The sequence below is a fragment of the Onychostoma macrolepis genome, chromosome 04, assembly GCF_012432095.1.
Source record: "Onychostoma macrolepis isolate SWU-2019 chromosome 04, ASM1243209v1, whole genome shotgun sequence".
Lineage (NCBI taxonomy): Eukaryota > Metazoa > Chordata > Actinopteri > Cypriniformes > Cyprinidae > Onychostoma > Onychostoma macrolepis.
Window position 1 is genome coordinate 30177100 of NC_081158.1, and position 26234 is coordinate 30203333.

The 26234-nt window shown below is 36.7% G+C and overlaps 1 long non-coding RNA gene across 1 annotated transcript in view; it reads right to left on the reverse strand.

The window, feature by feature from the left end:
• Positions 1 to 226: 226 nt before the first annotated feature.
• Positions 227 to 26234, reverse strand: part of LOC131539646 (uncharacterized) — a 53254-nt gene continuing 27246 nt past the window's right edge. Inside the window, exons 6-10 of the long non-coding RNA XR_009270935.1 lie at positions 23106 to 23186; positions 16635 to 16939; positions 15843 to 15957; positions 15463 to 15616; positions 227 to 2196 (exon numbers count right to left, since the gene is read on the reverse strand). This is a non-coding gene — a long non-coding RNA (uncharacterized LOC131539646). The remainder of the gene's footprint in view (positions 2197 to 15462; positions 15617 to 15842; positions 15958 to 16634; positions 16940 to 23105; positions 23187 to 26234) is intronic.

Here is a 26234-nt window from a genome sequence, read left to right on the forward strand (position 1 = left end):
AACAGAAATCCCAGTAATCTTAAAGTTAATGACATATTTAAATATTTATTTTTACTTTTTTATTTTCTAAACTGAATGAATGAATAAATATTTTTCCTATTTTTCATTTTTATACTTTCGAAAATATTTAAACATTTAAATATATATATTTTTTTTTAATAAATCCTCGAGTATCTATTATCTGAGATATACTATCCACATACATTTTTCAGTTTGTCAATAATTGTGTCCAGTTTTATTTCTTAAAATACAGTAAAAAGAAGCCACCTTAAAATCCAAAGCTTAAAAATAAAACAAGTCAACCAAGTCAATCCCTTCCTTAATTGATTTGGTTGAATTTAACTTTTAGTTCATTTCCTTCTCTCTCTACACGGCATACAACACTTTACAAATTACAAACATTTGCCACAAGAACACTATATTTTGCATGTGATTGCATACTAAACATCTATTATAACATTAACAGGATGAAAAAAATCCTGATACATAGATGCACGTTATAGCCTAGTGTGTTTCCTGTGGCCCAAGCAGCAAGTGCATCGATACTGAGTGCATGATATCGCCAACTTTCAGATCTCGCATGCCGATGGCACGCTGCCAGCCGTCCTCCTCCTCCATCACCCTGCCATCCTCCCCTTTCTATCCTTCCAGTGCAGGGGCCTCTGTTTACCAAGCGTGCCCAGAGCAGGCAGTTAGGCAGGCAGGCGGGCAGCCAGGCATCGTAACCCTCCCCAGCCAAGACACGGCGTGCTGGGACGGTGTCCCCCCTCTCACTCCCTGACATTCCTCTCTGACAGCCCTTTACATCTGCCTGCGCCGCACTCCGTCGGCAGACAAAGAAATTAATACCCCAAGTGACTGTGTTTTAATTAAGCAATTTCATGCAAATTACACATTTTAGATTGTCAAATAATATACTGCGCAAAATGGAAGGCTGGCTGATCTGATATGCATGGAGCGTTTTTCTTCCAGGGCACTGTGCATACATGGAAAATGAACAAAAATGCTAATTTCTAATCTATTATGCAAACAGTATGATACTTACATAGATTTGCACGCCTTTCTCGGTATGGCTGAGCAATGCCTTTGTGTTGTGTATTTAAGGTGCTGGAGTGTTTAAAAGTCTTGTTTTTGTACCCTTTTGGACGCTGTTTACTTCGGTTTTCAGTTCGCGCCACGAATAAAAATCATGAGTTCGAGTTTGTTTTTGTTTGCTTATGTTGGTCTATTTAAATAACATCGAACACAAATTAGCATAATGAATCACACAAATGCATAATGAACAAATTATACCCAAAGTAAACCTAAATAATAAAAAAAAAATAGCCATAATATTAATGCCAATTATAAATAACGTCCTTTCCTGCCTTGTACTGTTACGAGATCAGCCAATATAACTAACAATATGTACAAATTATTCAAATGTGAACAAAAGCCTTTTTTTCTCTCCCCAAGTTGATTTGATTTAATATTAGAGTAGAACTGCGGAAAAAAGGCCTCTTGAAACCACAGGCACAAAAGTCGGTGAGCACAGGTAGCACAATGAGGCCCTCATTAACAAAGGCAAGGGAGGATTCTTGCTGTTTCTTTGTGATTCAAATACATTTAATCAAAGGTTTGTTTCAATATACTGGTACTTAATAGTGTACATTACCACATACAATACGTCTGAATGAATTGCAGTCCTTCTAGTAGGCTTTTTTAATGGGAACAAATAGCAGGATAGGAGTAGGGAACCGAAGCGGTAATGGCAGGGTACGACATGGCTGTTGACGCGGTTTCTTCATCTTCAGTGCCGAGTTGTTCTTTAAATGGACCCTCATACCGTAATCGTGCCCCGTGCGCATTAAAATCAGGAAACAATAATGGAACGGGGCTCCACACCAGGTCTAAAAGATCCTTTCCCAATTACGAAGCTTTGAAATCAGACTTATGAGACCCTCCTGTGTTTGTGTGCAAGTGTGTGTGTGTGTGAAGGTTTTAAAGTGATCCCACTCACCTTAATCAAGTCAACAAGGGGGTGGAGGTGGGTGCCTGGATGGTGCTCGTGTGTGATTGAATTTTGATGTGCGTTGTTGAGGCGTGATTTCCAAGAACCGAACTGGCGGCTGCACGACGTGACTTCTCCTCAGGTGGCAAATGTACTTCATGGGAAGGTCACGTGCATCCACGGGGTCCGGTACCCTGGGGTCAGAGCTGTTTGAGGTGAAATAATGTTTGAGTCACTAACAAGGTGAGGAACTAATGGACAACTTAAATGGAGATCCAATTTGGAACACAAAGTTCCACAATGATCTCAAAGTACACAGCAAGGGGAAAATAATGCTAAATGACAATTATAAAAGGCAGCTAACCATCTAGCCATCCATAATTTACTTCTGCTGTTGTTTATGCATGTATAAAATTGTTGATTTTGCATGTAATTTTGCATATGGTTGGACTTTTACAGTTTATGCAGCACTTTAAGGTTTCATTTGATAACTACATTAGTTGACATGAACAGTACTTTAGAATTTATTTATTACTTTTTTAGCTTTTATTATTTTAGTGGTCCCACTTCATATTAGGTGGCCTTAACTGCAATGTACTTGCATCAAAAAATAAGTACAATGTACTTATTGTATTCATATAGTTTTGCAAAACACTTTTGCTGCTGTTGAGTTGGGATAAGGTTAGGGACAGGTTTGGTGGTACGGGTAAGTTAAAGGGTGGGTTAAGTTGTAAAGGATGAGTCAACAGTGTAATTATAAATGTAATTACAGATGTAATTGCATGCAGGTATTTTTTTTTAAATATAAGTACAATGTAAAACGTACTGTATGTACAAAATAAGTGCATTGTATCAAATTATTAAGTACATAGTTCTTAAAACCACCTAATATCAAGTGGGACCATCTTAGTTCATTTGAACATTTAATAATACATTATTAAAATCAAAAGTTATATGTTAACATTAGTTAATGCACTGTAAACTAACATTAACAAATAACTATTTAAACATTTTTTGCTGAATCACATTAATAAATATTAATAGTTGTTATATCATTCTCAAATTTAAAACAACTTCATTTCTATTTCTAGGTGTCAAATGCACATTTATTATTTTAGATAAAACTTTTTATTGATAAAAAGATGATCTGCAAAAACACAAAAGTCAGGTTCTGTACCTTTTCTTTCTTTCTTTCTTTTTTTTTTTATGGATGCATGTATTTATTTTTACTTCTATTATTTCTTTAAACTGAAAAATAAAGTTTTTCAAAACATACAACTGTGTGCATATTCCAGAGGGTTTAAGAAAGACATTTTCCTGGTTTGGTCCCAAAGGAAGGGTGCAATTCAAAGGGTTTGATTTTAAGGACATTTATGTTTATTCTGAATGGCAACCATTTAGGAAATAGTGTGTTGCCACATGCTTAAAAACAAAGGTTCTTTATTGGTGTTGATGGTTCCATTAAAAAAAAAAAAAAAAAAACTTTAACATCCATGGCTCTTCATAATGAGAAAAGGTTCTTTAGATTATTTAAAAAAACAAAACAAAACAAAAAAAACATTTGTTCTTCAAGAAAACTGTTACTACCATGGTATATGTTCAAAAAATTCTGATATTATCTACATTTAAAACACATCCAAAGAAGCAAATTAAACTTTGCTTCAAGACGAGCACTTCCACAAGGCCTTCTGTTTCTCTACACTTCCCTCCTGCACACTTTCATTTCCATCTTAATGTTCCAGAGTTTCCCTCTCTGATCTAAACAAGGAACCTGATCTAAATTTGAGGACCACTCTGTGTCCAACTTGAAGACATCGGCTGATGAGTGAACCGGTGGCGTCAGGCGGCCCGTGGGAGTGCTTGCCGTCCTGCGGTCAGCCCCTTAGATATAAACACCGATCCAATGACAGAGCAGGGAATCATGAGCTGGCAGACAGGCGTTCTCCCTCTGTTCACTGTAACGGGATATTAAACAGTAATTATATGATCCTGAGGCAATCTGATTAACACAGAGAAAAAGCCTTATTGATCCCAGGTGCGGATCAGCAGCCAAGGATAAATATTTATCCTGCATCTCTCTATGATGGTATAGAGCCACTCAAAACATGCTTGTCAAACAGAGAGAGTTTATGCCAGTATCAAGATGAACCCAGTCTGTGAGAGATGATGGGTAAATGAGCTAGAAATGGAAAGCTGGCAGAGAAATGACAAATGGGATAATGACGTATGAGGCTGGGCATCACATCACTTACAAAATTAACTCTAAGTATAAATATAGACCGGTTTAACTCACTGCAGACCTGGCACAGAACTGGAGAAGTTCACTTCAAGACTGTACCAAGGTACAGTGAAGGTATCAGATATTGATGGTACCAAGAACGGTTCTTTTATAGATACCAGGTACTGAAGTATTTACTGTATAAAGTACACTTGCAGACAAGTACCGCAAACCATGGTACAAATGTTTTATTGATATATAGCATGGAAGTACCATGATGTATATTACAAAACACCTTCTGAAACCACAAATGTACCATGGTACTACCACAGTACTTTTTTCAGGTGCTCCAAGACATTTCCAAAAAAAAAAATACAGTAGTAGTCCCATACCACCAAAGTCAAGGTATTTCAGAGAATACCATGGTATGTACAAAACTCCACGGTTTTACCATGCTTCATGTAAAAAAAAAAAAAACAAAAAAAAAAAAACGAAGTAACCTTAGTACTCAAAAATATTTCATAGAATACTATGGTAATATCACAGTACATGTCCAAAAATATGGATTTACCATAATATTCCACAGTATTTCAGAGAATACTACGGTAATACCATGGTCAATTTCCAAAAAATATGGATTTACAATAATAATCTGCAGTAATACCATAGTATATGTCCATAAAGCCATGGTATTATAATTATCCATTTCCAAACAATCATGGCATATGGCGGTCTCATGTCTAAAGCAAAACCTGGTGATACAGTGACACTCCAATGCACTTCATAGAATACTATGGCAATACTATGGTACATGTCTAAAAATCATATGATCATATTATCATTGTACCTTGTTAAAGAACATAATGTTGTGGTGCTCCAAAGTATATGATAGAATACCATAGTAAAACCATGGTATTTTTTCTCATGTTTCAAAGTCTTTCACAAAGTTTGCGCTATTGTTATGGCCTCCGTTCAAGACGTCATGTGCTAGAAAGTGTTCCCAGAGAATGACGAGTCTTTCTCGCTGAGATGACGGGGGCACAAACATCCTCTGCAGTGTGCGGCTCATTAAATCTGCCTCTGGGTAATCCAATTGATCTGCAATTCGTTTTAAGTAGCATTAAATCAATGCGCACAGACATGAAAAGCCGGGCTCCTCGTTGACTTCAGTGGAGCTACCTGCAACACTTTGTAATATTGATAATACGCCACTCTCTCCATTTGAGCTTTCTTTTTTCTCATGCAAATGATAGCTGTTTGTAACCGGGCCTGATCAGCGGGGTAAGAAAAGGGAGTTGAATGCCACGGGGAATTGATTTAACTCTAGAACAATGCCAGGAAACGCAACGCTTTTCTCTAAGACTGCCTGTGTGCAGAGATAGTGTTTATCTTGAGTGTAATCCCAGCTTCTCTGCGTCTTTAGCGGAGACCGTGGGCCTAAAGCAAGACAGACGCTGTAAATAAGGATTTCCACCTGGCGTTTTACACACCACACATGCTAAGTGAAGGACTTCACTGTCTAAACACTAGGGGAGAGGGATGAGATGTGTCAGTGCAATGCAACACAGTTATTCTTAATGAGAATTATCTGATTTTACATTTAAAATATCTAAAAATCCTTGAGAAGCAACACCGTTTAAGATACATTTTTAATAAAAAGTTACAAATTTGGTAAGACAAAATACACTTACAGTATATTTCAAATATAATATATAAAAAACGAGTCTTAATATATTATCCAGTGTTGCTTCTCAAGTAAATTCATCTTGTTTTTAGATTTTATTTATTTATTTTTTAACTGGAAAACAAGAAAAAGAAATTAAAAAGTCATTAATAAATCATTTTTTGATAAACTAAGCATCCTTCCCAAAATATGACGTGTAGGTTGAAGTGTGTCAGATGCTTTGGGGTAAGCTGTGCCACTCAAATGCAGAGATACATTCATAAATACTATTAATATTACAAATACTTACTAATAATTACTAATTTTCTAGGCTTGATTGTGTTTATGGGGTGCAGTCTAACATGTGTTAATGCTTCGTTTTTTTAAACGATTTTTTTTATAATTTACCTTTATTCCACACCGCTCTGGCCCTACTCCTCTAAACATGCTGATCATTTCCTGCTTTTATGAAGCCCCTCCCTCAGAAATATGCAATGGGCTCAGATTGGTTAGCTGGTCCAGTGTGTTGTGATTGGCTAAACCGCCTCTAGTGTGCGTCTAAACGCCCCGCCCCTCAGCTCAGCGGCATGTGCTCTGGTTGTATTGTAAACAATGACGTAGTCAATATTGCTTATCAATTTGAGCCCGATTGCGTCGCAGAGGATATTAGTGAAGAGGATCGCGCAGAACCTGTGCAAGCATGGCTCTTAATGGTAGGTTTTTTGTTTGTTGTTGTTTCATACTTTTAGATATGCTGTTATTTGTAAATGCTATTGCTTCTGTTAGCTTTTAATATACGGTTTTATCCCAATTAAAGCTTTAATACAGTGCGGTACCTGGACGCGCGTCCATGTATAACGCTTCTCATAGCTGTGTGAAAATAAGTGTATAAAAGGAACATTTCATTGTTGGAGAGAGAAAGAGAAAGAGAGAGATAGATGCAGAGCAGGAGACGCGATGAACAGGATTAAGATCAGCTGCTTTAGAACACTGATTTTGAAACTTGTGAATCCATTAGAATCGCTAGAAGACAGAATCGTGTTTTATGAATAGATTTTTACGTGCACCCCTAGTTTTCTCTTCATCTTCTCTAAAGCAGCAGGTCCCACTTTATATTAGGTGGCCTTAACTACTATGTACTTGCATTTAAATTAATCATTTGATGCAATTCACTTATTGTGTACATGCATGTTTTTACATCTGTAATTCATTTCTGTAATTAAATTTAGAATTACACTGTTGACCCATCCCTTACAGCTTATCCCACCCTTAAACTTACCCAAACCACCAAACCTGTGCCTAACCTTACCCGTATCCCACCTTAATAGCAGCAAACGTGTTTTGCAATACAGTATGAACACAATAAGTACATTGTACTTATTTTTTGATGTAAGTACATAGTAGTTAAGGCCACCTAATATAAAGTGTGACCAAGCAGCACAGCATGGCCTCGCCCCTTTCGTTACATGTTCCCAGGGGTGGGGTTTATCTGGGTTCGTGACGTAACGGACCCAGGAAGTAGCTCGTTGTAGACAGCTTTTTTGTAGGCATTATTACATACCAGAATTTTAAAAGAAGATATCTCCGTTTGTATTGAACTTTCAGCCCCGCAACTTTGCAGATATTGTTTATGCTCAAACAGCAACATTACACACTAACTAACGTTAAAAAAGTGAAGTCGCAATCAACCACCCCTTTAAAACTAAAACCATAAAAAATAAGGAAAGGAAACATTTCTTATTGCCATTTAGTTTAACTTGATGTACTGAAGTAACTAAAACTGACAGATAAATAGATAGATAAATAAATGATAGACATTTTGACAAAAACAACAAGAAAAAAATACTGAAACTTTAACAAAGAAAAAAAGAAAAATTAAGTCAAACTATTAATAAAAACTGTAACACTGGTTGCACTACTGTACATTGAAAATTTCATAATAGTAAACCTATTCCTGATTTATGAAAACATGAAAATTACTCAGCAAAACAAGACTTTAAAACAGCTTTGTGTATTAGTAAATTGTTTTATGTTCATATATTTAGTTCATAACTGGACCACTTTTTTTCCATATCACTGCTGCTAAGTTCTTCTTATTTCATTTAATAGCAGATGTCTTGAAATACAATTATAGGCATATTAGTGTCCTCTTAGTGAACAACTTAAGTAAAAAGTGGCACAGCTTACCCCGCTCTTCACTGATAAATCAAAATATCAGCATAAATGTCAACCTGGGAGAAAATCATTTGCATATAATTAGTATATAGTACAGAGGTGAAGGAATGAACAAACAATGTAATTCCACAATTGAAGCACTGCATCGCATCAGGCATTACAATTCCTGCTAATGACGAATCAAACTAAATAAAATTAGAAATGGATTCCAAAAGCAAGCTCCTGGTGTGATGTGCAGCCCTTCATCTGAATATTACAGCGTAATTAGGTCAGGCTGTTGAATTTTTAATGCTCTCTGAAATCATATTCGTGCTCGCTGTGTGTCAGGTAGAGCCCGGCTCCGACGATACATCATCATGCAGTGACACCAACATAATGGCCATCCCTTCAAATGTGTGACCTTTTCCAAGCGTGCACAGCCCAGCGCGACATATCCAGCCACCGCGTTTGGCAGGAACCCCCTCATGTGTCATATACACCGGAGGGAATGAATGCTCAATACTAAACTATGAAATAAGTCTTTGATTCATAATTATTATAGACAATTCAAGACGGGGTTTACAGCGAGGTGTACAGTGCCACACCAAATAGGAAACGTACTTGTGTAACTAATTGAGCAATATTTATGATATGAATGATGCCTCAAAACCTTGGACCTTAAGGAAAGGTGTGCAACAGCTTGTTTCGATTGCAGACTTACAATTTATAACTAATTAAAAAGGAAAAAATATCTAAAGATCAAAATACCATTTAGATTTCAGTCATCTATTAAACTGGACCAGGAAGAACCTAACAAGCAACCACACATTAAAACCACCCTGAACACCTTAATTGCACAACAATTCACAGCAATGCTCTTTGACTTCGGACATGCTTTTTGTTGAGATTTTATTAAAATGCATTTTGAAAATATATACATTTTTCCTTTTTATTAAAATGATTTAAATAATAACAGTTTTTGCCATTTTTTTCAACTATATTTTTGCTAATTTTCCAATGGCTTTTGTGTTACCTTTTAAACTATATAAAAAAAAAATTATGATACTACTTTGGGGTAAGCTGTGCCACTCAAATGCAAGAAATATCACAAACTTTAGTTTACATTGAAAAATATTACCTTGCCCTGGCTTGTTTTTGAAAATGTGAAAATTGCACAGAAAAATAGATTTTTCATGGCACTTGTGCATTAATAAATAATTTATTCAAATATATTTTAGGAATATTTACATTTTTATTAAAATGATTTAAATAATAAAGTAACAGATTTATCCACTATGTTTTTGCTATTTTTCCAAATGGCTTGTAGGTATGAATTGCTTTGATTTACCTTGCCCTGCCTCATTTATTAAAAATGTGAAAATTGTGCCGCAAAATTAGACTTTTAATTGGCAATTATGCATTAATAAATAGATTTTTATAATATTTACATTTTTATTCAAATGAAACAATTTAACTATTTCATCACTATATTTTTGCTACCTTTTTCAACAACCTTTTATATATAGATTGCATTGTTTTACCCTAAAACTATAAAAAAAAATATATATATGCATATACATATACTACATGCATATACTACAGTAATAACAGTAAATTATACATAATTACAACCCTAAGCATAGCCTTAACCCAATAGCAAGTACTTACTTAATATTACTCTGTACTTATGTAGTTACATTGTAACATCATCTTAAAAGTTAAGTGTAACCAAATTCTAAAAAAAGAAAAAGAAAAATGTATTTCATTTAAAACTGATTAAATGTGACAATTGGGGTCCTGATCATCCTGTTAGTGTTTATTTGACGTTGACACTGTCACTTAACTATTATTAACTGAAAGAACGCCTAGATGTGAAAACACAAAGCACATGCATTAGCAAAACCCATTCGTTTTCACTGCTTCCTAACAACTGTAACTCTTATTTTATTCCAAATTTATGCTCTCATTATTAAAATCTCACTAAAAATTAACCATTCACTGTGTGGATGCCCTAACCTCGCTCTGTTGTACATGAGGAGAGCGGATACTCCAGTCTGGAGTGGAGGTGGCCACCGTAAGGCCATAACAAAGAGCCCTTTCGAGTCTTTAATGTGAACAGCTCTGTGAAAAAGGTTAAAGGTCAATGGTACCCACTTTCCTGACACTTTTAACCCCCTAATAGACAAGAAGAGACAAAGCATACAATTATGACTGCTCTCCAACGGGTCAGACAGGCCTGTTGCTATTAAAACAGATGGAGGAAAAAAGGTGTGGATCAGGAGAGAACACTAGCTGACACTTTGCTCACCCTCAGTGTGTAAAATCCTTCATTAGAGAGTGATAGCTCATCCCGCGCCAGCTTTTCAACCCAAACCTCACTCCTGATCCCATAATTATCCCGAGATGGAAATGATTGCATCTGGAGTTTCCAAACTGACAACTCTATTCGCACCGAAATAATCCTCTTTCTTGGCTCCTGATACCTGAGAATAATCTACCCAGTGGAGCGAGAAGGAATCGCATCCCCCTGCTCGCACTCTGACGCAGCCGCTCAGTAATTTAGCCATCCAGCGTGGGCTTTTTGAAGCATGCCGTATTCTAACTGGAGCTTTTAGCTTAGCCTGTTATGCTGTAATTTAGGCCGGGCTCGGAGGCTGACAGCTTACATATGTGCTGGGTGTGTTGTGGGGATCCTAAGATTACAGCACCTGCCAATAAAATGCATGACGGAGCGCTGAGAGGCTAGTATGGAGCGCAGTTGTGTGGATACGGTGTGAAACTGACCCTACAATCCTCTATGGTATCCACATTAACACCCTCAAATATAAAAAGGTGAAAAGTTTGAGTTTCGAGTCTGGCTTGCGACATTTACATAATTTCTTGTGCTAGCAATAAAAATGTTCACAGGCTAAAATTGAAATAAAAATATATTTAATATAATACAAAATACCAAAAAAATAAATGTAAAAATTTGCAACATTTCAAATATGAATTCAAACATGAATGTAAATGTAAAAAAGAAACTAGTAATTAAAATGCAAAAATACAAGAATATTTAATTTTATGTTAAAATCAAGTAGTAATCAGAGCAATAAATAATCAAAGCAATAAAAATGTTCAAAGGTGTGTTTGGGTATAGTGCAAACTGCAGATGAAATGTTTGTAAAAATTTATGAATAAGAGAAAACATTTTCATTTTATTATTCATTCAATCCAAGGTTTTTATTTAGTACAGTGGCTAGATTAACAAATAACCAGACGCCACCCGTTCTAAATATTCCCTCACAGTTTATTAGTAATGACTTTATGAATTTCTTCACTGATAAAATAGATAACATCAGAAATACAATAACAAATGTAGATTCTACGGCGTCTAGTACTTCAGCTTCATTCATCGCACCCAAAGAAAAACTGCAGTGCTTTACAAATATAGGACAGGAAGAGCTAAATAAACTTATCACTGCATCTAAACCAACGACATGCCTATTAGATCCTGTTCCCACTAAATTGTTACCTGTAGCAGAAGAACCGCTTCTCAATATTATTAACTCATCGTTATCTTTAGGTCACGTCCCAAAACCATTCAAGCTGGTGGTTATTAAGCCTCTTATTAAGAAACCACAACTAGATCCTAGTGAACTGGCAAATTACAGACCCATTTATAATTTTTCGTTTATGTCTAAAATTTTTGAAAAAGTTGTGTCTGCTCAGTTGTGCTCCAGGTTTCAGTCAGGTTTCAGGCCCCATTACAGCACAGAAACCGCACTTGTTAAAATTACAAATGACTTGCTTCTCGCGTCAGACCATCTGCATCTCATTGCTAGTTTTACTTGATCTTAGTGCTGCGTTCGACACTATAGGTCATGACATACTCATAGATCGATTACAAAACTATACGGGTATTCAAGGGCAGACTTTAAGATGGTTTAGATCCTACCTGTCAGATCGCTATCACTTTGTTTATTTAAATGGGGAGTCATCTCAATCATCACCAGTAAAGTATGGAGTACCACAAGGATCTATCCTAGGTCCTCTGCTATTTTCAATATGCATGTTGCCCCTTGGTAATATTATTAGAAAATACGGGATTAGTTTCCATTGTTATGCTGATGATACTCAACTATATATCTCAACAACACCAGATGAAATTTATGAAAATTATCTAAGCTAACAGAGTGTTAAAAAAAATCTGTCTTTTGAAAATCATATTTCCGATATTACAAAAACAGCATTCTTCCATCTTAGAAACATTACCAAGCTACAAAATATGTTACCCATTTCCGATGCAGAAAAGATAATTCATGCATTCATGACCTCTAGACTGGACTATTGTAATGCACAGCTAGCTGGTTGTCCTGCATCTTCAATAAACAAGCTACAGGTAGTCCAAAATGCAGCGGCTAGTGTCCTTACCAGGTCAAGAAAATATGATCATATTACCTCAATTTTACAGTCTCTGCATCAGTTACAAAATATTATTACTTGCTTATAAGGCCCTAAATGGTTTAGCTCCTGAGTACCTAACTAGTCTTCTACCACGCTACAATCCAACCCACTCCCTAAGGTCGCAAAACTCTGGACTTTTGGTAGTACCTAGGATAGCAAAGTCCACTAAAGGAGGTAGAGCCGTTTCACATTTGGCTCCCAAACTCTGGAACAGCCTTCCTGATAACGTTCGGGTTCAGACACAATCTCTATGTTTAAATCTAGATTAAAGACACATCTCTTTAGCCAAGCATTCACATAATGCATCTTATAATCTTGTACTGCAGTTATAGCTGATCAAACGCACATTATTATTCTTTAGCTTGGGTTGAACAAATAATTTTGGCTTGGATGGAACAGCAGCTACGCTAATTATGTCTCTATTTGTTTCTCTGTTTCTGCCATGGAACTAGGAATTACAGAAGCTTCAGTCTGGATCCAACCCTTAAATGATCTGAGATGACCAAACACCTGAGAAGAGATGATGCCAACCCCTCAGAGGACCTCAAGAGGATGCCAACCCTAAGACAACATACGGAATTACCAAATTTTGCCATAAGTTAAATATATTAAGTTTTTACAATATATAAATATATCCTGTAGAGCTGCTTTGCAACGATTTGCATCGTAAAAAGTGCTATACAAATAAACTTGAATTGAACACGTGAATCAAATTGGCCAAAAAATAAATAAAAATCACACTAGCTAAAAGCTTATATATATATATATATATATTTTTTTTTTTTTTTAAATAAAATATTTAAGTTTTTTAACTAATATATTTTTATGTATCATTTTAATCTGAAATTAAGCATCGCAAATTTTTATTTATCTTTACATTTTTCATATATATAAATTTATATATATGAAAAATGTAAAGATAAATAAAAATTTATGATGCTTAATTTCAGATTAAAATGATACATAAAATATATTAGTTAAAAACTTAAATATTTTATTTAAAAATAAACAAAATATAAAAACACTAATTAAAATATATAAATAACAATATTTAATTAAGCTAAAATAAAATTTTAATCTTTCCTAACAATAAAAATTTCCAAAAGTGTATATGTCTGTGTTTGCGTGTGTGTAATGCAAACTGCAGAAGAAATGCTTGCAAAAAAAGTGTTGAATAAGAGAAAATGTGAGTCACACTGGCTGGAAAATTAATAGAAATTGCACCTTAAAACAGCATTAACAACTTATGAGGCCCATTCATTAACCGACTGGGTGTTAATCCATCACTGAGAGAGAACCATGAAGGACGTCCTCTTACAAGGCCCTGGCAGGAATAATCACACATTTCTGAAATTAAAATTCAGAGGTGGGTCCATGTATCACTGGCTAGTGAGAGGCCATGAGATAATAAAGGCAGCGTAGGTAATAATAAATAGAAGACAGTGAATGAGAGTCATAAATACCCTAGCGAGCGCTAGTACAGAGGCATGTTTGACAGTATCGTGACGATGGGTAAATACACGCCGCTTATCCATTTGACCGGACACTTTCAGTAAAGACGAGGAAGGAGGAGAGTGTGTGGGATGAAGAAAGACTCCCATCACACGTAAAGATTCATAGCAACTATTACTACTACAAATGGTTTCTTTACTAAGAAGCAGAGAAGATGTTTTCTGTGAATAAGTACTAAGTGACTGACTTAAAAGGTCAATTCAAGTTCAATTCGTTCTTTTCCAAGTACAGACCTTAGTCAAAGCAAATGCCAAGTTCAATTAGGCACGAATGAAAATGAGAGTCTTCAGGACAGAGGTCTGTCTTGATTGCTTTGTTTCTTACAAACAATCAGGTTTTCACTGCGCAAGATGTTAATGATGATGGACTGGAGTGGTGTATATTACTTGTGATGTTCATTCACTGCAGAGGATCCATTGGTGAGCCGGTGATGTAATGCTAAATTTCTCCAAATCTGTTCTGATGAAGAAACAAACTCATCTACAGCTTGGATGGCCTGAGCGTGTGTACATTTTCAGCAAATTTTCATTTTTGGGTGAAGTATTCTTTTAAGACAGTCGACACAGATCTCTCTTCCCCATATTTTCATTAGCTTAAACTAAGCATCATAAGCCCTTTTAAAATATTAAATACATTGTATATTTTGATAAAGAAGCATCCTAATCGAAGAACATGACACTGCACTATTCAGACGACCAACACAACTATGTTAATTGGAATCGACTGAGTGGGAGGTTTCACAGACATGTGTCTTTCATGATGTTAACGACTTTAGCCACTGAATAATAATTATTAGAGTCCTTCCTCTCTGGCTTCACAGGTTAAGTATAAATCAATAAACATATAATCACTGATCAGTGCATTTCAATACTTCTTGTAAAACATATTCTGATCGGTCAATATGCGGTTCCAGTCATGCTAAAGACTTGATAGAGCAAGAGTTATGAAACAAAATATACACTGGCATTCAAAAGTTTGGGGCCGGTAAGATTTTGTAGCATTTGTGATGCATTTAATTGAACAAAAAAAAATACAATAAAAAAATATTTTTACAATTTAAAATAACTGCCTTCTATTTGAATATATATTAAAATGTAATTTATTCCTGTGGTGCAATGCTGAAACATGAAACATTTCTCATCATTATCAATGTTGAAAATGTTTGATGAATAGAACGTTAAAAAGAACAGCATCTGTTTAAAATAGAACTCCTTTGTAACATTCTAAATGTCTTTACTGTCAAATGTTATAAACTTCACGTGTCCTTTCTGTATAAAAAGTGTTTCCAAAACTTTTGAACAGCAGTGTGTCTCTCTGTATACTGTATAATAAATAGACTATATAAGTAATTTTAAGTTACCTGACAAAACATTTATAAAGAAACACTTTGCCTAACAATGCTTTCTTGCCATGGCTATATTCACAATACTACACAAACTCTCTGACCTTACTGCTTAATCGTTCACAGTTGTGAGTCACCTGTGAAAGACCGGAAGACACGTCTGTAGAGGTTATGATGGTGAAGACTGACCCCTGACATCGGAGCTCTCAGCAGGGCGCTTCAGTCACGCTGGCAAGAGCCGCTGTGACTGCGTGTGTGTGGCGGCAGAATCTCCCTGGGCATCTAGGGTCACTAATAAGGAGATGTTTATGCAGAGTGTGTCAGAATCTTGGTGTCTTTTTCCCCCTTTCCTTCCCTTCTCGGTTTTCAATTATTTACACTTTTTGAGAAGGAGAGAGGAAGAGGGAAAAAAATAAGGAGAAATAAGTAGTCAAGCTTTTGGACGTTTCTCGATGCCGTACTGCACTTTTCTCAGAAACATCATGCATATTTAAAGTTAATAAAGCCTATTCCTTACCTTTTATCCAGACTTTTTAATGTTGTGCGAGAGAGGAGAAACTGGGAACATCAGAGTGCTACTCAGAGGCATCGGCTGTGTCCTCAGGTTCAGTGTGACGAACCAGACCACGTCCCTGAGGAAACCGTGCACACATCATTATTACACTAATGACACGAAAATAGCACCAAATAATACAGCATTGCTACTCTAGAGGTGCTTTTTGGCTCAGAGTGGACTGCTGATAATAGGCATCATGTTTGAGCTTTGGTGTCAATTAAGTTTTTGTGCCGCTTTTTGGTTTTCATACAGTATTTATGGAAATGCAGACTGACAAAGAAGAAAAACATGAACAGTTTTTTCATGTTTAAACTTTAAGATTTAAGAAAGCTCTGTCAGAGCTGCGATGCAATCACATAATTTTTTGGCACTCTCTGTGACCTGTCTGCAAAAAGTACACCAATAATTACTAATAAAAATGTTATTAAGTATGAGTAGATTTATTTCAAAATTTACCACAGGAATTTTATGTAAGGACCTAAATGTATTTTTTTAAATGAAATAAAAATGAAAAAATAAAATAAAATGTTTAATGTCTGCTAGGAAATACATTAAAATAAAATTTGAATAAATGATACATTTTATTAATTTATCAAAATCAATTAATGGCCAGTAAATATTACACATGGCAAGTGGCTGATTCTATGTAAACAGAAGATTTATATACAGTAATAGAGCAGCATTAAAAAAGTCTTTCTTCTTGCCATTATCTTCTGAAAACAAAATTGACAGTCTAGTGGTACAAGTCTTTACCTTGTGTGTTTGTGAACTTTGGTTGTACTATCGGCTCAAACATGAGCATCTCCACTGAGCAAAAAAAGGTAGCAGGTGGATTTGGTAGGGAGTCTGACTGAGATGGTCATAAATCAAGGCCAGCATGGCAGGATTCCGACAGGCTGCTATGGCTTTATCTGCTGAACAGCTTTCATCCTCCTCAACCCGTTTATGCATATCCACTGGATATCCCACCTCCACGGTGTCCAAAGCTCGGGCTCAAGGCCTCTCCAAACCCACAGTCTTCCCAAAGATCCTTTCCCTTCCATGCTTAATTGATTCTGCTGGGGTGTCAAAAAAAGAAAGAAAAGAGAGAAGTATATATCTCATAATTTATTTAGGCAAGCTTTGATATGGGTGATATTTAAAAAGGGTTAATACATACAGTGTAAGGCTTAATTCCCATGGGTGGGTTTAAAATTTCATGAACAACTATCCGAAAAATAAAAAAGAAATAGTTGCAAGTTTAGAGAAATGCCACTTTTTAGATTCTTAACTTGATTATGAACTGACTGACTGAACATGAACTGACAGTATGAATGCAGAGAACCGCAGAGAGTATTGCTCTACAAAAGAAAAAGAAAAAACTTTAAATATGTAACACTTTGCTACTCATTTTACTTTAATGTTACATATTTCAGAATGTATCCATTGAGGAAGAAATAAGGCATTTTATCCAGCAGGAAATGACTTGGGTCATCAAAACTGGCCTGCACATGACAGATGCTTGGAGGGAAGGGTTAAAAAAAACAAAAAAAACAGAGCGCTTGGTGATATCATGTGAAAAGGAAAATTGTTTATGAACAAGTTATGTTTTGACAAAAGATCACAATGATTATCCATCCATCCATCAATCCATCCACCCATTTCTCTACCAACCAGTCTACTTCTATTCAGCCATCCATCCAAACCTCTGCCAACCCATCTACTTCTATCCATCCATCTCTCAACCAACCTATCTGCTTCTACAGTATTTATCCATCTATCCACCTATCTGTCCAACCATCCATATCTAGCCATCTGTGGTACCTACCTACCCATGTAATTCTATCTATCTATCTACCCATATCTACCCATATCTACTCATCTATAGTATCTACCAAGCCATTCATCCATCCATCTATATCTACCCATTTACACTATCTACCCACTCATATACTTCTATTCATCTATCTATCCTACTCTTCACCCATCTATCCATCCATCCATCTCTACGCATTTACACTATATACCCACTCATCTATTTCTATTCATCTATCGATCCATCTCTTTACCCATCTATCCATCCATCCATCTCTATCCATTTACACTATATACCCACTCATCTACTTCTATTCATCTATCTATCCTTCTCTTCACCCATCTATCCATCCATTCATCTCTACCCATTTACACTATATACCCACTCATCTACTTCTATTCATCTATCTATCCATCTCTTCGCCCATCTATCCATCCATCTCTACCCATTTACACTATCTACCTACTCATCTATTTCTATTCATCTATCTATCTGTCTCTTCACACATCTATCCATTCATCCTTCTATCCATATTCATCCATCCCATATGTTGTTTTCTTTTTCATCTAAACACCAATAGAGGAAATGTGTTTATTTCTTGGTCTGATTTCAGATCTCAGGCTCTCAGATCAGCCTACAATCTCTTGAAGTAACGTGCCTGTAATCACTAGCACAGAAAGGGGAAAAGGAGAGGAGAGGAAGGTGGAAGCACAGGGACGGTGTCGGCCCGAGATGCCAGCGGAGCCGCGGAGAGCGAGCAGGGAAAGGCAGCAGGCTTCAGCCCCCAGCATATTCATAAATCAGCTCTTTCAGGAGCTGTCAGCCACTCCATAATGAGGGTTATTATTCAGCTCGGGTGTCAAAGTTACTATCAAAGGACCGTCTCTGGAAGGCCCTCTCACTCTGCTCCTTGTTAAATAAACAGCGGCGTACACAAAATGGCAAACAAGACGTGGGTCAACCTGATACAGAGCGGGGCCACGCGGGCCTCTGGAGTAATTTACCCTTCGGGAATAGCCGACTGGGGAGATGGATGATATCAGGCCTTTCAGAAAGATTAATGGAGAGAGAGGACAACAGAAAAGAAGAAGTGAGAGGAACTGAGATATTGGAGAGGCAGAAGGAAAGATGGCATCACATCTTTGTATCTAGAAAGGGGTAATAAAGAAATCCTAATACTGTATATATCCTAATTATCTGTTTATCCATTTAAACAATGCATACTCTTCACAAATTGGTGGTAAAAATAACTACCAACCATAAAAAGCTCATTGCAAAAAAGGCTGCTCACCTATACGCCATATATTAAGGCATATAAAATAAAAGTTAAATGAGTAACGACTAAGCTATCAAAATTGCAGAGCTCCTACAACGGACAGCAAAATTCCCCACATCACTTGACCTCTCATTGATAACAGTCTAATATTAACCCTCTAAGAATATATGCTTTAAAAAATTCATTCTCTTTATTACTTTGTTAATATCAGACAGTGGCCTCGGAGCTGAGGGTAGTATTAATTTTGAATACTTGAAGGGGGCAGAGGAGACGAGGGGGCGAGAACTGAGCTGTATGGCAAATGAAAGGGCTAATCTCTGTTTAACATTAACAAGGGCTCCACACATCCAGAGAGGCGCAAGATTATAGCTCTCAACATGGGACTCTGGGTTATGGCTGCACTGAAATACTTGAATGAATATTAAAAAATGAACTGCGTTTTCATACACAGTGGGTAATGGTAATGGTAACTTGCTATGAAATACTCGAGTAACACTTTATAATATTTATTTAATAGCGTCTGATTAGTCAATTATGTCATTTTGTGGTCAAATATGTTTGCATAATGATCACTAAACTGCGTAACTAACTATTGCTAGTTGTCTCATGTCATATAACCATATTGATTCTTTTCAGATTAATTTTAAATAATTTTTAGATTATTTAAATAAACAAAATAAAATACTTCAATACCAACAACAATAAATTATACTTTAATAATAAAACTGCAAATATATACTAATAAATAAAGAACAATTCAATAATAAGTATTTAAATAAACTTAAAAAAATATAGACCTTTCAAAGATTCATATTTAAAATATCATGAAACGGATCTAAAACTGATTACGTTTAATTATTTATTAATAAAATGTTTACTTGATAAACTTAAAAATAAACAAAAAACAACAACAAAAACAATTACTATCAATATACAAAAATTATTCTTATTACTCAAATGTATTAAGCTTTATATTCTGTAATTAGTATTTAAATATTAATTGGAAGACAAAAGATTCATATTTATAATCTCATGAAACTGATCGACACTAATTACATAATGTTGAATTACCCATTAATAAATTAATTAGCTGAAAAAAGTTTTCACAATACTGAAAACAGCAATTTTTTTAAAAACAACAAAAACTGATTATAGTTTTAGAGCAGCAAAACGCATGTCACAGAAATGGAGCACAAAAATCACTTTCTACATAGAGAAAGGGTTTATAATATGATTATATTTAGTTGGCTTCTTGGGTGGTAAAATCAATTAAATTCCACGTTGAGTAAATGAGAGGAAAGCACTGATAGTTGCAGGCCATTCCTCAAATTGTCATAATTACCACAGCCAGAGGGGTCACCATCACAGAGCCGTTCAAGGACAAAAAAGAGACTTCCCCAGGAGGAAGAGGAAGTGCTTTCCTCTTCTGTTTAAAGAGGAGAGCAACTCCAAACAGTCAGGAGTCGTCATCGCGGGCATTGATTTTCATCTCACCTACCTGAAGGCAACAGATTAATCTTTTACATCTGTGAGTTTCAGACAGGCCTTCACGCTGTGCGAAAAATCACCAACGTACCCGATACCAATTAATGATTTTGTCATTTCGGTGCCGGGACACCGCGTGTTTGTCAAAGTATCTCTGCCACAGTAATTTGCGCCATCTGTTCTCATAGTAGTGAAGAAAGCTGAAATATGTGATGCATTTAAGCTCAATAATGTGTCATGTGACTGGTGGGGCCGTGTCTGGTGGACATGAAGAGAACATATGTTGTCTTCCAGCCCGCGGGCTGACATTGAAGATGAGAAAAGACAGTACTTCAAGGCAAATGCCGTCCCTGTAGAAAGCCTGCCAGAACCTATATGGCTCAGTGTATTGACAAATCTCTTGTGGACGGCACAGACATGGAGGTTTACGGCGCTAGTCTCTTTTAGTCCCCATCGCTGTGATGGGAAGGACTGAAGTCTTCAAAACAGGACACCGTCCCGGGGCAGCTCGGGGAGAGCCTGATGACACGTTGACTGACACCTTATGGGGCCGATGGTAAAAACCGAGTGGAGGTAACGGCTCATCTTTGAATTGAATTAAACAGCTGAAGATATGATAAGCCGCATTTGATCTGGTTTAACATGGCCCACTTGTTTATTACGCACAAGAGGTTGAGGTTTAATTGCAGTGCTGAGGTGAGACTTTGGCCTGAAGATGGATGAGACCGAGATAGACTCCTGACATTGGAGACTGCAAAACAGACCAGAACCACCGGTGATGAATGACGAGTCAGAAGCTCTGTTTTCCCAAAGGAAACCATCCTGTAGAAAAGGTAGGAAAGATGACAGCCAACCTCTACAGCTTCTAACTCCTTATCGACACTCTTAAAAATCTTCCAAAATGGGGTTTTTGCAGTGATGCCATAGAACAGGGGTGTCAAACTCAGTTCCTGGAGGGCCGCAGCCCTGCAGAGTTTTGTGCCAAACCTGCTCCAACACACATACTATGCAGTTTTCAATTGAGCCTGAAGGACTTGATTAGTTGGATCAGGTGTGTTTAATTAGGGTTGCATCTAAACTCTGCAGGGCTCCGGAGTTTGACACCCCTGCCATAGAAGAACCATTTTGGGTTCTCCAAAGAACCTTTTATTGAACAGTTGTTAAAACAACCATTGATTTTAGTGTGAAGAACATTTTATAAGAACATCTATAAAGATTCCATGGATGTTCTTCAAGGTTCTTCATGGAACCATAGATGTCAATAAAGAACCTGTTTTTAAGAGTGCAGTCTAAACAGTGGATTACAACAGTGGATACAAATCACTCACAATACTTCAACAGTGGAACAGGATAACTCAACGTTTAGTGTCAAAACATCTCGGCGGACAGATGAGAAGAAAGGGAATGGGGTATCGGGGGAAGTAAGACAAAAAATAACAAGTGGCATGTCTGCAAATTAGCTTTGACTGCTCAACAAGGAGCTTGTGTTGACAAGGGAGAGCTGATCTGATTTGCTGACACCAGCAAAGGGGGGAAAAAAAGAGAGACAAAACAAATCTAATCATCCCTTCCCATCAAGAGGAAATCGCTGCCTTCTTCTTTCCACAAAGACCCCCCTGGCTTAAATCAATTTCTAACAAACTTGATTCTGAGGCGGTAACGGGGGGAATCAACAGTACCTTTCAATTTAATTCAGTGCCGCGCTCTGGGATAGAGCAACTTTCATCCATCACCATCATGAGCCGGGAGCACAGCTGTAACTCTAAACACACATGCTCATACACAACACAAGACCCCTGTGAGGAGGGAAAACCCCTGTAAATACACCTCAACATCAGTTTACATGCCCAGACCACTCAATATTGGCAGGATGTGATGGGAATCACAAGCTTTTCCTATAGAGTTCAGTTTTTGAACTACATACTAAACTATACTGTATTTACGAAATACAGAAGAAAGTTGAGATGTTCAGTAACTGTGCTTACAAATTCAGTGTGATTCAAATGTTTTGTGTGATTAAATAAAATAACTGGCTCATAAGAGTCATTTGTTCTTAAGCAAACAGTATGTTTTCGACATTGCACCAAATATTTCATACAATCTTTTTTTTTTTTTTTTTTACAATTTGTTACAATCATTTAACAGAATATGTAATGATTCATGGAGAAAAAAAACAAGTTCTTTTAATGAATCGGTTAACAAGATTCACTATTTCCAGAGTGATAAGTTTGAATAAAAAAAAAATAAAAATCAAGAATGTGTGATTGCTTAGAACCAGTTATTTTAATTAATCAGTCAAAACGATTAACAAAGTTATGAATTTGCAAAAGACTCCAGAACAAATGACTCTGAATCAGTTTAATTTAAATGAATCCAAAGACTCAAACTGTCCACTAAATTTGTGAGAGCAATTTCTGAATTAACAACATGGTTTCAAATATATCCAGACAGTCAGATAAGTTATCAACATTTTCAAAGAGAGTTAGTTGGCAGAGTCAATCCAGTAGAAACAGGATGTGTTACATGTGTTAATGTATTTATTGCTTTTTTATTACAGTATTTTGTGGTAATCAGTGGCAAAACCACAGCTTCTCAACACTCTCACACATTAAAAAGGATGCAATTTTTAACAACTTCGGCATTCATGATGATTCAGAAATATTCATACCTCCCTAAAAAGTCACCTGTTCCTCTTGAGATTATAAAGCTGAGGTGGTGAAGTTTGCACTCGGTTGAAAGCAAGATGAATCTACAGAGACAAGAAAGAGACAAAAAGTCAAGATGCATTTCATAATCATTTTGTTTTACTAACGTAGCTTCAAATTGCTAAAAGTGGTGAAACATTTTTAACCTTTAAATGTGATATTATTCAGTTAGTTAGCAACAAATGTGTCAAACTTCATACTGTTTCTCTACCAGTTGACCTGACAGGGAACACTGACTATACAAGGACAGTTTAAGCCAATGCACGCTCCAGCGCCCCTAGTGGTACATTGAGAGTGCAATGCATTCTTGCTTGCATAAAGCATCTGCGTTCGCATAGAGAATGTGTTTCGGCCCAAGACTGGCTTGCACAGGTGAACATGCCTCGATGATTTACAGATGGAAGCGAAGACCCTTCTGAATCGTTTCCCTTCTTACTTCACTCTGGCCACATCCTCCCTTCCCTCCACCCCCCGCCACTTCCTGTCATTAAGCCTCTCACTGCATGTCCCTAAAATAATCCCAGCAGTTTTTTGTCAATCCACTAATAATTCAATTTAGCAGGCCCGGCACAGAGCTCCGCCATTAGTTTTGAGGACGTGATTTAAGATTGATGACTTGTGCCCCTTGGGAGTCTGTTTCATGAGGTGCTGGGGGGTGGCGGGGGGCGCCACGGCCAAGGTGCGGAGGGAGAACAGGCATGGGAGTCGAGCGAATTAAACTTTGGAATTGATTTTCTTAAAATTTGAGTTGACTAATGTGACAAGTCGCAGCTGTGAACGGCGGAGCGCCGGGTTAAAAAACCCGCGGCCTGTCTCCTCCAGGCTTCTCACAATGACACGGCAGCGAGAGAGAGAAAATGTGTGTTAGGAGGCCTCGTGCACGCACACGCACACACACACACACACACACAAACATATTCTGCCGCTCAGTCGTCAACCTGCTGTCACCGACACAAATTACAGCCAGGAGAGAGAGAGAGAGAGAGAAAGCAAAGAAGAGAGACAGACCTCACATCACCACAGCCTCAGAGTTGCAGGTACTGCAGGTAGTGCTGACAAGGGACAGGTCACTGCTGTGACATTGTTGAATAATTCAAGAAAAGAAAGAAGGAATGAGGGGGGAAAGAGAGAGGGAGTAGATAAGTCAATGACAAAAAGTATAGAACATGTATGGGTGGATACTCTCGGCTTGTCGTAACACTCTGCTGCTGTGCCATCAAAAGCAACATATTGCAGTGTCTACAAGTTACATCACCGCAATACAATACTTCTGGTCTGGGAGGCCACATCTGCTAACATTTGCATCCGTCTGCTTGTCTGAGCACAAATCATGGCCTCTCAATCCCTCTGAAATTAAAGTTGACCCTAAAATTAAGATTCTTAAAGGCATACCCGCTATTTTTTTTCCTTATGACAGAACATAGACAAAAAAATGAATACTTTGAAAAATGTGTTGAATGTGGAAATAATTGAGTGTCAGTAGCCCAATAAAAGCAGTTTTATTTTACATGGAGCAGGTCTCCTAATGGAGGCCGCTATCTTAAGATCACATGATCAGTCACCCCCCCCCCCCCTCCCTTCCCCTCCCCATTTTTCGAACACTTTTATAATAAGAATGAAGGAATCATGGCTAAATAATGCATTTCTATAATGACACTGGAAAAACTATATTATATTATATATATATATATATATATATATATATATACACACACACACACACACACACACATACATACTACATTAGATATTACACATCAGTTTTTGTAATCATTCATATCTTGTAAATTTATTTTTATATTTTCCCTTTTCATTTGAGTTCAAAAGTATTAGTCTGCATGTTGTATTTGTCATATTTAGTAGTTTGTTTTTGTATGTCTATATAGTTTTTATAAATTTTATTTCAGTTGTAGTTTTAGTTATTTTAGAACATCAAGGTAAACTAAACTCAAATTAGAAATGTCGTTTAGTTACCCATTATACACACACAAAAGCTAACACATACACATACATATAAAAATCAATTCCATTATTTTAGAAAAAAAATTTTTTGGCTTTCATCAAAACATCATAAATCACTTTTTTTTCTCACAACTAACTGTGTTTCACGAGCCCTTTTAATGATCCAGTGGATTGCTGATGTCTCGCCATACATTTTTCAGAAATCAAAAATACATCACACTGACAAAGTACAATGGGTTGTGAATGCTGTTTTGTTGAATTGGGGTCTAGATATTAGGCTCTTTCAACCTTCACAATAAAACATAGCACGTTTGCGCTCAAAATTACCACCTACTAGACCACCAAACAGACTGAATTATTTTCTTCATTAACAGCAGCGTGGTTGTAATTCCCCGGCCAATGTGAGTCACAAAGCGGTCCCGTTTGATCCAATGGTGCAATTCAGAAACGACTTAAAGAAACGGTAAGCAAACACAGCCGAGCGACGTGGCCTCTGATGAGTGAACGCTGGAATTGGTTTCACGCTCGAGCGCAGCCTTTAAGACAAAGTACCTCAGGAGATAATTATAGTGTCAAGCATCCGCCAGGCCGGCCGTTGACGACTGGCCAATATTTAGCTTTAATTAAATCAAAGCAGAAATGTAATTTCTCCTGAGTGATCTTTACACAGAAAGTCGACTTTAGAAAAACACAACATAAGTCTTAACGTGTCTCCTTTCGTCCCCTTTGTCGCTGCTGAAGTTTATTTTGCGACTAAACACAACGGCCAGTGTACTTGAAACCTAAAAAATAATGAAACGATGAACTTTGAGAAGTGTTCATTCACCTGAGAGGCAAATATTTAATGTGTTGATTTCAGACTTTCTCGGCTTGGGCTCGCGTGACATCTAGGTCTTATTAATTTAACTAATCACAAACTTTTCCGAGATATATTGTGATTTCTTATACATAATTTGGAATCAAATATACATTATTTACAGACTGAATAACATAAGTGTTCATCTCAAGGTTGGACGGGCTGCATTAGCATGAATAAAATTAGTCACAGGAAGTAACAAAAAAAAAAAAAAAAAACTCTCAAATATTTAAAAACACAACTCATGGAACAAGACGAGGCTGATTTAATAAAA